The sequence below is a fragment of the Triticum urartu genome, chromosome 2A, assembly GCF_056163025.1.
Source record: "Triticum urartu cultivar PI428250 chromosome 2A, HENAU_Tu73, whole genome shotgun sequence".
NCBI classification, from domain to species: Eukaryota; Viridiplantae; Streptophyta; class Magnoliopsida; order Poales; family Poaceae; genus Triticum; species Triticum urartu.
This window is the reverse complement of record NC_141874.1, coordinates 208586653-208604144: the sequence shown is the minus strand read 5'-3', so window position 1 is coordinate 208604144 and position 17492 is coordinate 208586653.

Below are 17492 nucleotides of genomic sequence, written 5' to 3'. Positions count from 1 at the left end.
ACTTAGTGAATACATGAACTCCTCAAACTACGATCATCACCGGTAAGTATCCTGATTATCTTCACTTTAGGGTTAACGGATCATAACACATAATAGGTGACTATAGACTTGCAAGATAGGATCAAGAACTCACATATATTCATGAAAACATAATAGGTTCAGATCTCAAATCATGGCACTCGAGCCCTAGTGACAAGCATTAAGCATAGCAAAGTCATAGCAACATCAATCTCGGAACATAATGGATACTAGGGATCAAACTCGAACAAAACTAACTCGATTACATGATAAATCTCATCCAAACCATCATCGTCCAACAAGCCTACGATGGAATTACTCACGCACGGTGGTGAGCATTATGAAATTGGTGATGAAGGAAGGTTGATGATGATGATGGCGATGGATTCCCCTCTCCGGAGCCCTGAACGGACTCCGGATCAGCCCTCCCGAGAGAGATTAGGGCTTGGCGGCGGCTCCGTGTCGTAAAATGAGATGAATCCTTCTCTCCGATTTTTTCTCCCCGAACGTGAATATATAGAGTTGAGGTCGGTGGAGCATCAGGGGGCCCATGAGGCAGGGGCGCGCCCCCCACCCTCGTGGACAGGGTGTGGCCCCCTTGGCCTTGATTCTTTCACCAATATTTTTTATATATTCCAAAAATATTCTCTGTTGATTTTCAGGTCATGCCGAGAACTTTTATTTCTACACAATAATAACACCATGGCAATTCTGCTGAAAACAGTGTCAGTCCGGGTTAGTTCCATTCAAATCATGCAAGTTAGAGTCCAAAACAAGGGAAAAGTGTTTGGAAAAATAGATACGATGGAGACGTATCAACTCCCCCAAGCTTAAACCTTTGCTTGTCCTCAAGCAATTCAGTTGATAAACTAAAAGTGATAAAAAAAATTTACAAACTCTATTTGATCTTATTGTTGTAAATATGTAAAGCCATCATTCAAGTTTTCAGCAAAGATTATCAACCAACCATATTCACAATAACATTTAGCTCTCATGTTTACTCATATCAATGACATAATCAACTAGCGAGCAATAATAGTAAATCTCGGATGACAACACTTTCTCAAAACAATCATAATATGATATAACAGATGGTATCTCTCTAGCCATTTCTGAGACCGCAAAACATAAATGCAGAGCACCTTTGAAGTTCAAGGACTGACTAAACATTGTAATTCATGGTAAAAGAGATCTAGTCACAATCATACTGAATGTAAACTAATAATAATACATGCAAATGACAGCGATGCTCTCCAACTGGTGCTTTTTAATAAGAGGATGATGACTCAACATAAAAGTAAATAGATAGGCCCTTCGCAGAGGGAAGCGGGGATTTGTAGAGGTGTCAGAGCTCGATTTTGAAATAGAGATAAATAATACTTTGAGCAGTATACTTTCATAGTCAACATAACAACCGAGAGATATCGATATCTTCCATGCTACACACATTATAGGCGGTTCCCAAGCAGAATGGTAAAGTTTATACTCCCCCTACCACCAACAAACATCAATCCATGGCTTGTCTGAAACAACGGGTGCCTCCAACTAACAAAAATTCTGGGGGAGTTTTGTTTGCAATTATTTTGATTTGATTTTAGCATGGGACTGGGCATCCCAGTTACCAGCCATTTTCTCGTGAGTGAGGAGAGGATTCCACTCCTCTTGAGAATAACCCGCCTAGCATGGAAGATATAGACAGCCCTAGTTGATACATGAGCTATTCGAGCATACAAAACAAAATTTCATTTGAAGGTTTAGGGTTTGGCACTTACAAATTTATTTGGAACGGCAGGTAGATACCGCATAAAGGAAGGTACGGTGGACTCATATGGAATAACTTTTGGGGCTTATGGAAGTGGATGCACAAGCAGTATTCCCGCTTAGTACAAGTGAAGGCTAGAAAGAGACTAGGAAGCGACCAACTAGAGAGCGACAACAGTCATGAACATGCATTAAAATTAATCAACACTGAATGCAAGCATGAGTAGGATATAATTCACCCTGAACATAAATATCGTGGAGGCTATGTTGATTTTGTTTCAACTACATGCATGAACATGTGCCAAGTCAAGCCACTCGAATCATTCAATAGAGGATACCACCCTATCATACCACATCACAACCATTTTAATAACATGTTGGCACGCAAGGTAAACCATTATAAAATCCTAGCAAATTAAGCATGGCATGAGCAACTATAATCTCTAATTGTCATTGCAAACATGTTTCATTCATAATAGGCTGAATCAGGAACGATGAACTAATTATATTTACAAAAACAAGAGAGGTCGAGTTCATACCAGCTTCTCTAATCTCAGTCAGTCCATCATATATCATCATTATTGCCTTTCACTTGCACAAACGAACGGTGTGGATAATAATAATAGTGCGTGTGCATTGGACTAAGCAGGAATCTGCAAGCATTCAATTCAAGGGAGAAGACAAGGTAAAATGGGCTCTTAGTTAAATCAACAATAATGCATATGAGAGCCACTCAACATTTTTAGCATGGTCTTCTCCTCTCGACCCCCAAAGAAAAGAAAGGAAATAAAACTATTTACACGGGAAACCTCCCGACAAGCAAAAGAAGAACGAGAAATCTTTTTGGGTTTTCTTTTAATTATTAATACTACAGGCATGGAAAGTAAACTAGCTAAAATATACAACTAATTTTTTTGTTTTTCTTAAGGTTTTTCAAACACACAAGAAGAAAACTTAAAAAGAAAATAAACTAGCATGGATGATACAATGAAAAAGTATGAGCATCGACAATTGGCATGAGTGTGTGAACATGAATGTAATGTCGGTGAGGAATACGTACTCCCCAAGCTTAGGCTTTTCGCCTAAGTTGGCCTATGGCCACGGCTGGCCCGGTGGATATCCAAAGTTGTAGCTGGGGTCGTACTGAGATGCAGCAGCTACTGCCTTACGAGCTGCAGCTTGGAGGCGAGCTGCCTCTGTCCTCCTCTCGTACTCGTTCGCCTCCTCCCTGGTTATAACATATCTCCCTTTTGTCTGAAAGTCAGAGAAAGCATGAGTAGGGAGAGCAACATGGATAGTGTGACGCCTGTCAAAGATTAGTCGATACTGGAGAGGTTGTTCATTCCTCTCAATAAACTGATGGTGAACCATAGCATTAAAATCTAGATAAGTAGGAGGCAACTCCATATCATTTTCATGTACAGGTACCTCAATAAAATTAGCTAAACGGGTTGCATAAATTCGACCAAACAAATATCCACTTAAACCGTTAAGATGCAACCTACGTGCAACAATAGCCCCCAAGTTGTATTCTTTATCTCCTAATACAGCACTCTTGAGAACACTAAGATCGGGAACACACATGTGACATGCCTCATCCTTACCATTAATGCATCTACCTATAAAGAGAGCAAAATAATGTATGGCAGGAAACTGAATGCTCCCTATGGTAGCTTGTGTTATTTCTCTAGATTCCCCCATAGTGATACTAGCAAGAAATTCTTTAAATTCATATTTGCGAGGTTCACTAACATTACCCCACTGCGGGAGTTTACAAGAAGTATTAAAATCTTCTAAGTCCATGGTATAAGATTTATCATAGAGATCAAATAGGACAATGTGAGAATTGTGTGATGATGTAAATTTAAACCTTCTCACAAAGGAATCAGTTAGGTGATAATATTAGGGGCACTTGTCTGACACGAAGCCCTCAAGTTCAACATTACGCACATACGCGTCAAATTCCTCCTTAATTCCTACTTGGACCATAAAATCTTCTGACGGCCATTCACAAGGCCGCACTTGAGCTTCTCTTGGTAGTTCATAGTCCGGCTCACGTATTGCGGGCCTGTGTCCTTGCTTCCTTGAGGAACCACCTTTGTATATTTTCCTAAACATATTTCTTCGTATGAAAAATTTCTGAAAGTTTTAGTAACTTAAAATAAAAGTAAACCAAACTCAACAAGCTTGATAGCAACTACTCCCACAAGTGCCTAGAGACTATATCATGCATTAAAACTACTTGGGACCATATAAATTTGACATGCTAGCTCAAGAACAGGGTCAACTAAGCAGCAAAAATTTGCAATAAATAAAGCGCTAGAACAAAAACTAATTGGACCATTGGAGGAGTCACATACCGAAGAACAATCCCCCAAAGCAGTTTTGTGAATGGAGCTTTGAGCAAGGAGATCGAAAATGGCAGCAATATGAGCTAGAACTCGGGTTAGAGCTGGTGGATGATTTTTTCTGGAGGAAGACGAAGTGTGTGGGTGCAAGAATAAGTGGAGGGGGCCACGAGGGGCCCACGAGGCAGGGTGTGACGCCCCCAATTCAATCGTACACTAATCATACACACAAACGTGTATGATCAAGATCAGGGACTCACGGGAAGATATCGCAACACAACTCTACAAATAAAATAAGTCATACAAGCATCATAATACAAGACAGGCGCCTCGAGGGCTCGAATACAAGAGCTCGATCATAGATGAGTCAGCGGAAGCAACAATATCTGAGTACAGACATAAGTTAAACAAGTTTGCCTTAAGAATGCTCGCATAAACAGGGATACATATCGAAAGAGGTGCAGGCCTCCTGCCTGGGATCCTCCTAAGCTACTCCTGGTCGTCGTTAGCGGACTACACGTAGTAGTAGGCACCTCCAGTGTAGTAGGAGTCATCGTCGACAGTGGCGTCTGGCTCCTGGGCTCCATTGCCTGGTCGCAGCAATCGGGTATAGAAAGGGGGAAAAGGGGGAGCAAAGCAACAGTGAGTACTCATCCAAAGTACTCGCAAGCAAGGAACTACACTACATATGTGTGCATTGGTATCAAATGAAAAAGGGGTAGCATATGTGGACTAAACTGCAGAATGCCGGAATAAGAGGGGGATAGCTAGTCCTATCGAAGACTACGCTTCTGGCAACCTCCGTCTTGCAGCATGTAGAAGAGAGCAGATGGTAAGTTCACCAAGTATCATCCCATAGCATAATCCTACCCGGTGATCCTCCCCTCATCGCCCTGTGAGAGAGCGCTCACCGGTTGTATCTGGCACTTGGAAGGGTGTGTTTTATTAAGTATCCGGTTTTAGTTGTCATAAGGTCAAGGTACAACTCCAAGTCGTCCTATTACCGAAGATCACGGCTATTCGAATAGATTAACTTCCCTGCAGGGGTGCACCACATTTCCCAACACGCTCGATCCCCTTTGACCGGACACACTTTTCTGGGTCATGCCCGGCCTCGGAAGATCAACACGTCGCAGCCCTACCTAGGCACAATAGAGAGGTCAGCACGCCGGTCTAAATCCTATGGCGCAGGGGTCTGGGCCCATCGCCCATTGCACACCTGCACGTTGCGTGGGCGGCCGGAGAGCAGACCTAGCAACCTCCATTACAAAGCAAGTTGCGTTACGCGGTCCAACCCGGCGCGCGCCGCTCAGTCGCTGATGTCACAAAGGCTTCGGCTGATACCACGACGTCGAGTGCCCATAATTGTTCCCGCGTAGTTGGTTAGTGCGTATAGGCCTGTGGCCAGACTCAGATCAAATACCAAGATCTCGTTAAGCGTGTTATTTTGGCATAACCGCGGACACCGACCAGGGCAGGCCCACCTCTCTCCTAGGTGGTCTCAACCTGCCCTGTCGCTCCGCCACCAAGCAACAGTTGTGGGCCGTCAGGAACCCAGGCCCAGCACTACCTGGGTGGAACCACCTTCCCTTCAGCCCCCAACATCGGAATCACTTGCGGGTACTCAACGAGCCGACCCGACTTTAGTCACAACATGTATAGTATATACCCGTGATCAACACCCGACGTGATCACGGCCCGATAGTATAGCATGGCAGACTGACAAGAATGTAGGACAATTGATGGTAATCTAGCATCCTATACTAAGCATTTAGGATTGCAGGTAAGGTATCAACAGTTGTAGCAACAATGATAGGCTATGCATCAGAATAGGATTAACGGAAAGCAGTAACATGCTACACTACTCTAATGCAAGCAGTAGAGAGAAGAGTAGGCGATATCTGGTGCTCAAAGGGGGGGCTTTCTTGGTTGCTCTGGCAAGCAAGAGGGGTCGTCAACAGTGTAGTCGATCGGGGCACCAACATCAGCGTCAGCCTCGTAGTCTGCCGGAGAGAAGAGGGGGAGAAACAATGAATACAATGCAAATAGATGCATAACGATGCCTGACATGACAAGTAGGGGTGCTAGGTGTGCCCTAACGCGGTATGAGGTGATACCAGTGAAGGGGGGAAACATCCGGGAAAACATCCCCGGTGTTTTGCGTTTCCGGATAGATGAACCAGAGGGGGAAAGTTGCGTGTTCGCTATGCTAGGGATGCGTGGCAGACGAACGGGTTGCGTATCCGGATTCGTCTCGTCGTTTTGAGCAACTTTCATGTACAAAGTTTTCCCATCCGAGCTACGTTTTATTTTATATTAATTTTAAAAGATTTAAATTAATTTTAGCATTTATTTAATTAATTTAATTCAACATTATCCAGAATAGTGTTTGCTGACAACATCATGACGTCAGTAGTTGACCGTTGACCTGGTCAACCTGACACGTGGGTCCCACCTGTCTACGACTGTTTGACTAATTAACAGTAGTTAATTAGGTTAACTAGTTATTAGGTTAATTAATCTTAATTACTTAATTTAAACCTAATTAATTAAGTTAATTATTTTTATTATTATTTATTAAATTTTTTAATTCTTTTTTAAAAACCGTTCTCAGGGGCGTGGGCCCCCCATGTCATTGGCCCAGGCGGGCTAGCGGGCACGCGGGCGATGGGTTTACGGGCGCGGGCATAGGGGCGTGGGCGCCGGCGCCCGTGCGGAACCGGGCACGCCGCCGCGGCGATGCGGGCAACGGCGAGCGTCCAGCGACCAATGTGGGGAGGCGGAGTACAACGAGGGAGGTCGGACCGGGGCGGCGAGTGGCGGAGCTGGAGCGGTGTGCAGCCAGGGAAGACACGGGCGCAGCGGCACGCGGTCGGGCGTGGCCGGGGGAGGCACCGCGCGCCCAGGTGCTTCGGGGTGTGGGGGAGGCCGTTCCGGCAGCAGCGGGCACAGGCCGGCGTGGCGGAGTGCGGCGGCCAAAACGGAGCGGACGGGAGGGGGGCGAGGGCGCGAGTGATACGTCTCTAACGTATCTATAATTTTTGATTACTCCATGCTATATTATCTACTGTTTTGGACTATATTGGGCTTTATTTTCCACTTTTATATTATTTTTGGGACTAACCTATTAACCAGAGGCCCAGCCCAGAATTGCTATTTTTTTCCTATTTCAGTGTTTCGAAGAAACGGAATATCAAACGGAGTCCAAACAGAATGAAACCTTCAGGAACGTGATTTTCTCACCGAACGTGATCCAGGAGACTTGGACCCTACGCCAAAGCATCAGAGAGGAGGTCACGAGGGTGGGGGGTGCCCCCCTAGGGCTCCCCCCTGCCTCGTGGGCCCCTCGGAGCTCCACCGATGTACTTCTTCCTCCTATATATACATATGTACCACCAAACGATCAGATATGGAGCCAAAAACCTAATTCCACCGCCGCAACTTTCTGTATCCATGAGATCCCATCTTGGGGCCTGTTCCGGAGCTTCGCCGGAGAGGGCCGTCATCACGGAGGGCTTCTACATCATCATAGCCTCTCCGATGAAGTGTGAGTAGTTTACCTCAAACCTTCGGGTCCATAGTTAGTAGCTAGATGGCTTCTTCTCTCTTTTTGGATCTCAATACAAATTTCTCCCCCTCTCTTGTGGAGATCTATTCGATGTAATCTTCTTTTTGCGGTGTGTTTGTTGAGACCGATGAATTGTGGGTTTATGATCAAGTCTATCTATGAATAATATTTGAATCTTCTCTGAATTCTTTTATGTATGATTGGTTATCTTTGCAAGTCTCTTTGAATTATCCGTTTGGTTTGGCCAACTAGATTGGTAGTTCTTGCCATGGGAGAAGTGCTTAGCTTTGGGTTCGATCTTGCGGTGTCCTTTCCCAGTGACAGAAGGGGCAGCAAGGCACGTATTGCATCATTGCCATCGAGGATAACAAGATGGGGTTAATTTCATATTGCATGAATTTATCTCTCTACATCATGTCATCTTGCTTAAGGCGTTACTCTGTTTTTAACTTAATACTCTAGATGCATGCTGGATAGCGATCGATGAGTGGAGTAATAGTAGTAGATGCAGAATCATTTCGGTCTACTTCTCACGGACATGATGCCTATATACATGATCATGGCTAGATATTCTCATAACTATGCTCAATTCTGTCAATTGCTCAACAGTAATTTGTTCACCCACCGTAGAATACTTATGCTCTTGAGATAAGCCACTAGTGAAACCTATGGCCCCGGGGTCTATTCTCATCATATCAATCTCCATCACTTTAATCTTGCTTTGCTTTTTTACTTTGCCTTTACTTTTTACTTTGCATCTTTATACCAAAAATACCAAAAATATTAAATCTATCAGATCTCACTCTCGTAAGTGACCGTGAAGGGATTGACAACCCCTAATCGCGTTGGTTGCGAGTAGCTATCGTTTTGTGCAGGTACGAGGGACTTGAGCGTGGCCTCCTACTGGATTGATACCTTGGTTCTCAAAAACTGAGGGAAATACTTACGCTACTTTGCTGCATCATCCCTTCCTCTTCGGGGAAAACCAACGCAAGCTCAAGAGGTAGCAAGAAGGATTTCTGGCGCTGTTGCCTGGGAGTCTACGCAAAAAGTCAACATACCAAGTACCCATCACAATCCCTATCTCTCGCATTACATTATTTACCATTTGCCTCTCATTTTCCTCTCCCCCACTTCACCCTTGCCATTTGATTGGCCCTCTCTCTCTATCCTCCCTCTCTATTTGCCTCTTTTGCCCGCTTTCCTTTTTGTTTGCTCGTGTGTTAGATTGCTTGTTTATCACGATGGCTCAAGATACTACCAAATTGTGTGACTTCACCAATACCAATAATAATGATTTCCTTTGCACTCCGATTGCTCCTCTTACCGATGCTAAATCTTGTGAAATTAATACTGCTTTTTTGAATCTTGTTATGAAAGATCAATTCACCGGCCTTCCTAGTGAAGATGCCGCTACTCATCTGAATAGCTTCGTTGATTTATGTGATATGCAAAAGAAAAAAGATGTCGATAATGATGTCGTTAAATTGAAGCTATTTCCTTTTTCGCTTAGAGATCGTGCTAAAGCTTGGTTTTCGTCTTTGCCTAAAAATAGTATTGATTCTTGGAACAAGTGCAAAGATGCTTTTATCTCTAAGTATTTCCCTCCCGCTAAGATCATCTCTCTTAGAAACGATATTATGAACTTCAAGCAACTTGAGCATGAACATGTTGCACAAGCTTGGGAGAGAAAGAAATTAATGATACGTAATTGCCCTACTCATGGTTTGAATTTGTGGATGATTATACAAAAATTTTATGCCGGATTGAATTTTGCTTCTAGAAATCTTTTAGATTCGGCCGTGGGAGGCACTTTTATGGAAATCACTTTAGGAGATGCTACTAAACTCCTAGATAATATTATGGTTAATTATACTCAATGGCATACTGAAAGATCTTCTAATAAAAAAGTGCATGCGATAGAAGAAATCAATGTTTTGAGTGGAAAGATGGATGAACTTATGAAATTATTTGCTATTGAGAGTGTTTCTTCTGATCCTAATGATATGCCTTTGTCTACTTTGATTGAGAATAACAATGAATCTATGGATGTGAATTTTGTTGCTAGGAATAATTTTGGTAACAACGCTTATAGAGGGAATTTTAATCCTAGGCCATATCCTAGTAATCCTTCTAATAATTATGGGAATTCCTACAACAACTCTTATGGAAATTATAATAAAATTCCCTCTGAATTTGAGAATAGTGTTAAAGAGTTTATGAATTCACAAAAGAATTTTAATGCTTTGCTTGAAGAGAAATTGCTTAAAGTTGATGATTTGGCTAGGAACGTTGATAGAATTTCTCTTGAGATTGATTCTTTAAAGATTAGATCTATTCCTCATAAGCATGATATCAAGGAGTCTCTCAAAGCCATGAGAATTTCCATTGATGAGTGCAAGGAAAGAACCGCTAGGATGCGTGCTTCCAAAGATGCCTTTATTAAAGTGTGTTCTTCCAATTCCTATGAAAATCAAGATGAAGATCTAAAAGTTATTGATGTGTCACCTATTAAATCTTTGTTTTGCAATATGAATCTTGATGAAAGTGAATATGATCTTCCCTTACCTAGAAGAGGTTCTAAAAATTCAGAGTATTTAGATCTTTATGATGAAATTGATGAAAGTGGGATTGAAAGAAATAAAAATCTAGATGTTGCTAAACCCACTATATTGGATTTCAAGGAATTTAATTATGAAAGTTGTTGTTTAATTGATTGTATTTCCTTGTTGCAATCCGTGCTAAATTCTCCACATGCTTATAGTCAACATAAAGCCTTCACCGAACATATTGTTGATGCTTTGATGCAATCTTATGAATAAAAACTTGAGTTGAAAGTTTCTATCCCTATAAAACTCTATGATGAGTGGGAACCAACTATTAAAATTAAAATTAAACATCATGAGTTTTATGCTTTGTGTGATTTGGGTGCTAGTGTCTCTACTATTCCCAAGACTTTGTGTGATTTACTAGATTTTTGTAATTTTGATGATTGCTCTCTAAACTTGCATCTTGCGGATTCCACTATTAAGAAACCTATGGGAAGGATTAATAATGTTCTTATTGTTGCAAATATAAATTATGTGCCTGTAGATTTCATTGTTCTTGATATAGATTGCAATCCTTCTTGCCCTATTATTCTTGGTAGACCTTTCCTTAGAACGGTTGGTGCGATTATTGATATGAAGGAAGGGAATATTAGATTTCAATTTACATTAAAAAAGTTCATGGAACACTTTCCAAGAAAGAAAGTAAAATTGCCATATGAAACTCTCATGAGAGCCACTTATGGATTGCCTACCAAAGATGGCAATACCTAGATCTATCCTCGCTTTTATGCCTAGCTAGGGGCGTTAAACGATAGCGCTTGTTGGGAGGCAACCCAATTTTATTTTTATTCCTTGCTTTTTTCTCCTGCTTATTAACAAATAAATTATTTATCCTGTGTTTTGGTTGTGTTTTTTTGTGTTTAATTAGTGTTTGTGCCAAGTAGAACCGTTGGGAAGACTTGGGGAAAGTCTTGTTGAACTTGCTGTAAAAAACAGAAACTTTAGCGCTCACGAGAACTGCTGTCATTTTTATTTGAAGAGTGCTATTTAGTTAATTATTTTTTCAGATGATTAATAGATAAATTCCTCACGTCCAGCAATTTATTTTAGAATTTTTGGGGTTCCAGATCTTGCGCTATCTACAGATTACTACAGACTGTTCTGTTTTTGACAGATTCTGTTTTTCTTGTGTTGTTTGCTTATTTTGATGAATCTATGGTTAGTAAAATAGTTTATAATCCATAGAGAAGTTGGAATACAGTAGGTTTAACACCAATATAAATAAATAATGAGTTCATTACAGTACCTTGAAGTGGTCTTTTGTTTTCTTTCGCTAACAGAGCTCACGAGTTTTCTACTTTAAGTTTTGTGTTGTGAAGTTTTCAAGTTTTGGGTGAATTCTTTTGATGGATTATGGAACAAGGAGTGGCAAGAGCATAAGCTTGGGGATGCCCATGGCACCCCCAAGATAATCCAAGGACACCAAAAAGTCAAAGCTGAGGGATGCCCCGGAAGGCATCCCCTCTTTCGTCCACTTCCATCGGTAATTTACTTGGAGCTATATTTTTATTCACCAACATGATATGTGTTTTGCTTGGAGCGTCTTGTATTATTTGTGTCTTTGTGTCTTAGTATTCCACAATCATCCTTGCTGTACACACCTTTTGAGAGAGCCATACATGAATTAAAATTTTATAGAATACTCTATGTGCTTCACTTATATCTTTTGAGCTATGTAGTTTTGCTCTATGTGCTTCACTTATATCTTTTGAGCGTTATAATTTTGCTCTATGTGCTTCACTTAGATCTTTTAGAGAACGGTGGTGGATTTGTTTTAAACAAACTATTGATCTCTCATGCTTCACTTAAATTATTTTGAGAGTCTCTTAATAGCATGGTAATTTGCTTAATAATAATATGCTTGGTATTCAAGATTTGTGATACTTTCTTTTGAGTGTGTTGAATACTAAGAAAATATTGAAGCATGACAATTGTTTTGAGATATGGAGGTGATAATATTAAAGTCATGCTAGTTGAGTAGTTGTGAATTTAAAAAATACTTGTGTTAAAGTTTGTGATTCTCGTAGCATGCACGTATGGTGAACCGTTATGTGATGAAGTCGGAGCATGATTTATTTATTGATTGTCTTCCTTATGAGTGGCGGTCGGGGATGAGCGATGGTCTTTTCCTACCAATCTATCCCCCTAGGAGCATGCGCGTAATACTTTGCTTTGATAACTTCTAGATTTTTGCAATAAGTATATGAGTTCTTTATGACTAATGTTGAGTCCATGGATTATACGCACTCTCACCCTTCCACCTTTGCTAGCCTCTCTAATACCGCGCACTTTTCGCCGGTATCATACACCCACCATATACCTTCCTCAAAACAGCCACCATACCTACCTATTATGGCATTTCCATAGCCATTCCGAGATATATTGCCATGCAACTTTCCACCGTTCCGTTTATTATGACACACTCCATCATTGTCATATTGCATATCCCGGTACACCGAAGGAGGCATTCATATAGAGTCATATTTTGTTCTAAGTATTGAGTTGTAATTGTTGAGTTGTAAGAAAAATAAAAGTGTGATGATCATCATTATTAGAGCATTGTCCCAGTGAGGAAAGAATGATGGAGACTATGATTCCCCCACAAGTCGGGATGATACTCCGGACGAAAAATAAAATTAAAAAAAAGAGGCCAAAGAAGCCCAAATAAAAAGAGGCCACAAAAAAAAGAAAAGGCCCAAATAAAAATAAAAAATGAGAGAAAAAGAGAGAAGGGACAATGTTACTATCCTTTTACCACACTTGTGCTTCAAAGTAGCACCATGATCTTCATAGTAGAGAGTCTCTCATGTTATCACTTTCATATACTAGTGGGAATTTTACATAGAACTTGGCTTGTATATTCCAATGATGGGCTTCCTCAAATTTCCCTAGGTCTTCATGAGCAAGCAAGTTGGATGCACACCCACTTAGTTTGTTTTTGAGCTTTCATATACTTATAGCTCTAGTGCATCCGTTGCATGGCAATCCCTACTCACTCACATTGATATCTATTGATGGGCATCTCCATAGCCCGTTGATACGCCTAGTTGATGTGAAACTATCTTCTCCTTTTTGTCTTCTCCACAACCACCATTCTATTCCACCTATAGTGCTATATCCATGGCTCACGCTCATGTATTGCATGGAGATTGAAAAAATTCTGAGAAAGTTAGAGTATGAAACAATTGCTTGGCTTGTCATCGGGGTTGTGCATGATTTAAATACTTTGTGTGGTGAAGATGGAGCATAGCCAGACTATATGATTTTGTAGGGATAACTTTCTTTGGTCATGTTATTTTGAGAAGACATAATTGCTTTGTTAGTATGCTTGAAGTATTATTATTTTTATGTCAATACAAACTTTTGTCTTGAATCTTTCGAATCTGAATATTCATATCACAATTAAGAAGATTTGCATTGAAATTATGCCAAGTAGCACTCCGCATAAAAAATTCTCTTTTTATCATTTACCTACTCGAGGACGAGCAGGAATTAAGCTTGGGGATGCCTGATACATCTCCAACGTATCTATAATTTTTGATTGCTCCATGCTATATTATCTACTGTTTTGGACTATATTGGGCTTTATTTTCCACTTTTATATTATTTTTGGGACTAACCTATTAACCGGAGGCCCAGCCCAGAATTGTTGTTTTTTGCCTATTTTAGTGTTTCGAAGAAACGGAATATCAAACGGAGTCCAAACGGAATGAAACCTTCGGGAACGTGATTTTCTCACCGAACATGATCCAGGAGACTTGGACCCTACGCCAAGGCATCAGAGAGGCGGTCACGAGGGTGGGGGCGCCCCCCCCCACCCCCAGGGCGCGCCCCCTACCTCGTGGGCCCCTCGGAGCTCCACCGACGTACTTCTTCCTCCTATATATACATACGTACGCCCAAACGATCAGATACGGAGCCAAAAACCTAATTCCACCGCCGCAACTTTCTGTATCCATGAGATCCCATCTTGGGGCCTGTTCCGGAGCTCCGCCGGAGAGGGCCATCATCACGGAGGGCTTCTACATCAGCATAGCCTCTCCGATGAAGTGTGAGTAGTTTACCTCAAACCTTCGGGTCCAAAGTTAGTAGCTAGATGGCTTCTTCGTTCTTTTTGGATCTCAATACAAAGTTCTCACCCTCTCTTGTGGAGATCTATTCGATGTAATCTTCTTTTTGCGGTGTGTTTGTTGAGACCGATGAATTGTGGGTTTATGATCAAGTCTACCTATGAATAATATTTGAATCTTCTCTGAATTCTTTTATGTATGATTAGTTATCTTTGCAAGTCTCTCCGAATTATCCATTTGGTTTGGCCAACTAGATTGGTAGTTCTTGCCATGGGAGAAGTGCTTAGCTTAGGGTTCGATCTTGCGGTGTCCTTTCCCAGTGACAGAAGGGGCAGCAAGGCACGTATTGCATCATTGCCATCGAGGATAACAAGATGGGGTTTATTTCATATTGCATGAATTTATCTCTCTACATCGTGTCATCTTACTTAATGCGTTACTCTGTTTTTAACTTAATACTCTAGATGCATGCTGGATAGAGGTCGATGAGTGGAGTAATAGTAGTAGATGCAGAATCGTTTCGGTCTACTTGTCATGGACGTGATGCCTATATACATGATCATGCCTAGATATTCTCATAACTATGCTCAATTCTGTCAATTGCTCAACAGTAATTTGTTCACCCACCGTAGAATACTTATGCTCTTGAGAGAAGCCACTAGTGAAACCTATGGCCCCCGGGTCTATTCTCATCATATCAATCTCCATCACTTTAGTCTTGCTTTGCTTTTTTACTTTGCCTTTACTTTTTACTTTGCATCTTTATACCAAAAATATTATATCTATCAGATCTCACTCTTGTAAGTGACCGTGAAGGGATTGACAACCCCTAATCGCGTTGGTTGCGAGTAGCTATCGTTTTGTGCATGTACGAGGGACTTGAGCGTGGCCTCCTACTGGATTGATACCTTGGTTCTCAAAAGCTGAGGGAAATACTTACGCTACTTTGCTGCATCATCCCTTCCTCTTCGGGGAAAACCAACACAAGCTCAAGAGGTAGCAGCGAGTGCAGGCAGCATCAGGTGGCGCTGCGCGGCGGATGCAGGACGAGGCCAGTGCGGGCGGCGAGCAGAGGAGGCGTGCAGCGGCGGGCGGCGGTGAGTGCGGGCACAGCAGCAGTGCAGGGCGTGGGGAACGGCGTGCGGCGGCGGGCAGCGGCGACCGCACGCGATGGGTAGCGGTGGGCGCGCGATGGCTTCGGGGAGCAGAGGCGGGAGGCGGGGCGATAGCGGCGCGGCGTGGCTCGGCAGGTGCGGCAGGGACGCAGGCATGCACAACCGAGCGCGGCCACGCGTGCACGCGGAGGCACACTGAGGAAGGCAGAGGGGAGGGAGAGGGCAGCGGCTCACGGCGGGGAGTAGGGGTTCGGGCAGCGCGTGTCGGGGAGGTTGACGGGGACGGGCAGTGCAGGGGAGGAGGCGGCCCGGCGAGGGAAGCTCCGGCGAGGCCCGTGGAGCTCCAAGTGGCGGCGTCGGCGGGGTCGTGCCCCGATCCGATCTGGATCGGGGGAAGGGGAGAGTGGGGACGCGAGTGGGGGAGAGTGGGGTGTCGGTGGGTGACCGGTGGAGTGGGGAGGGGGTTATGGAGAGGAGATGTGCCGGCCTGGTGGGTCGTGGCCCATTTGGGCCGGTGGCCTGCTGGGCCGGAGCCCCTGGGGGGTTTCTTTCCTTTTTATTTTTTTAGTTTTTTTCTTTTCTTTTATTTATATACTTTTCTGTTTTAAATCAGTTCAAATTATTTACGCATTTTATAAAAATGTGGTTATTACACCATATTTACATATGCAAAATATGGCATCTCCCGAACATTTTTGTTTTAACTTTTGGAAACTTTTATTGTTGACATTAATTTGAATTTGAATTTTGAAATGGTTTCGAATCAACATAAGGTTAACAACAGTAACTATGGTGATGTGGCACCATTAGCGTGGGATTACTGTAGCTTAATTACCCGGGTGTTACAAAACTCCTCCACTACAGGAAAACTCGTCCCGAGATTTAGGAGGTAGAAGGGAACAATGCGGGGTATTCATCACGCAGGCGGTCCTCACATTCCCAAGTGGCTTCATCTTTAGAGTGATGCGACCACTGGACCTTGAGGAACTTGATCGCTTTCTGACATGTGCGGCGTTCAGCTTGGTCAAGAATGCGGACCGGATGCTCTTTATAGGAGAGGTCGTGTTGCAATTCAAGCACTTCATGATCCACTGCTCGGATTGGGTCCTTGAAGCAGCGGCGGAGCTGTAACACATGGAACACATCGTGAACTTGAGAAAGGTTCGGCGGAAGCTCCAATTGATATGCCACTTTTCCGTGCCTTTCTAGAATAGTGAAGGGACCGATATAGCGAGGAGCTAGCTTGCCCTTGATCCCAAAGCGGTGAGCACCCTTCATTGGTGTAACTCGAAGATAAGCCTTTTCGCCAGGTTGGTAGATCATGTCTTTGTGATGACGGTCATACTGACTTTTCTGATGTGACTGTACAGTCTTGAGATTCTCGCGAATAATGCGGACTTCTTCTTCGACCTTTTGGATAATATCCGGACCGAAGAGTGGATGTTCCCCAGTTTCTGACCAGTTCAGAGGGGTCTGACACTTTTGTCCATATAGCACTTCGAAGGGGGACATCTTCAGACTAGCTTGATAGCTATTATTATAAGAGAACTCAACATATGGAAGAGATTCCTCCCATTTCTTGCTGAAGGAAATTAAACAAGCTCGAAGCATGTCTTCGAGAACTTGGTTGACACGTTCAACTTGACCTTGCGACTGAGGATGAAACACAGTACTGAATGACAGATGAGTTCCCATAGCTTCTTGGAAACTTGCCCAGAATCTTGAAGTGAATAAGCTGCCACGGTTCGAACTGATAACGAGTGGAATACCGTGAAGCGAAACAATTCTGGACATGTAGAGAGTCACAAGCTAACTAGCAGTGATTGTTTCTTTGACCGCCAGAAAATGTTCAACTTTAGAAAGTCGGTTAATGACGACAAGAATAGCATCATTACCTTTCTACGATTTGGGAAACCCAGTAACGAAGTCCATTTCAACATGGTCCCATTTCCATTCAGGTATAGTGATAGGTTGCAGAGTTCCAGCAGGCCTTTGATGCTCTG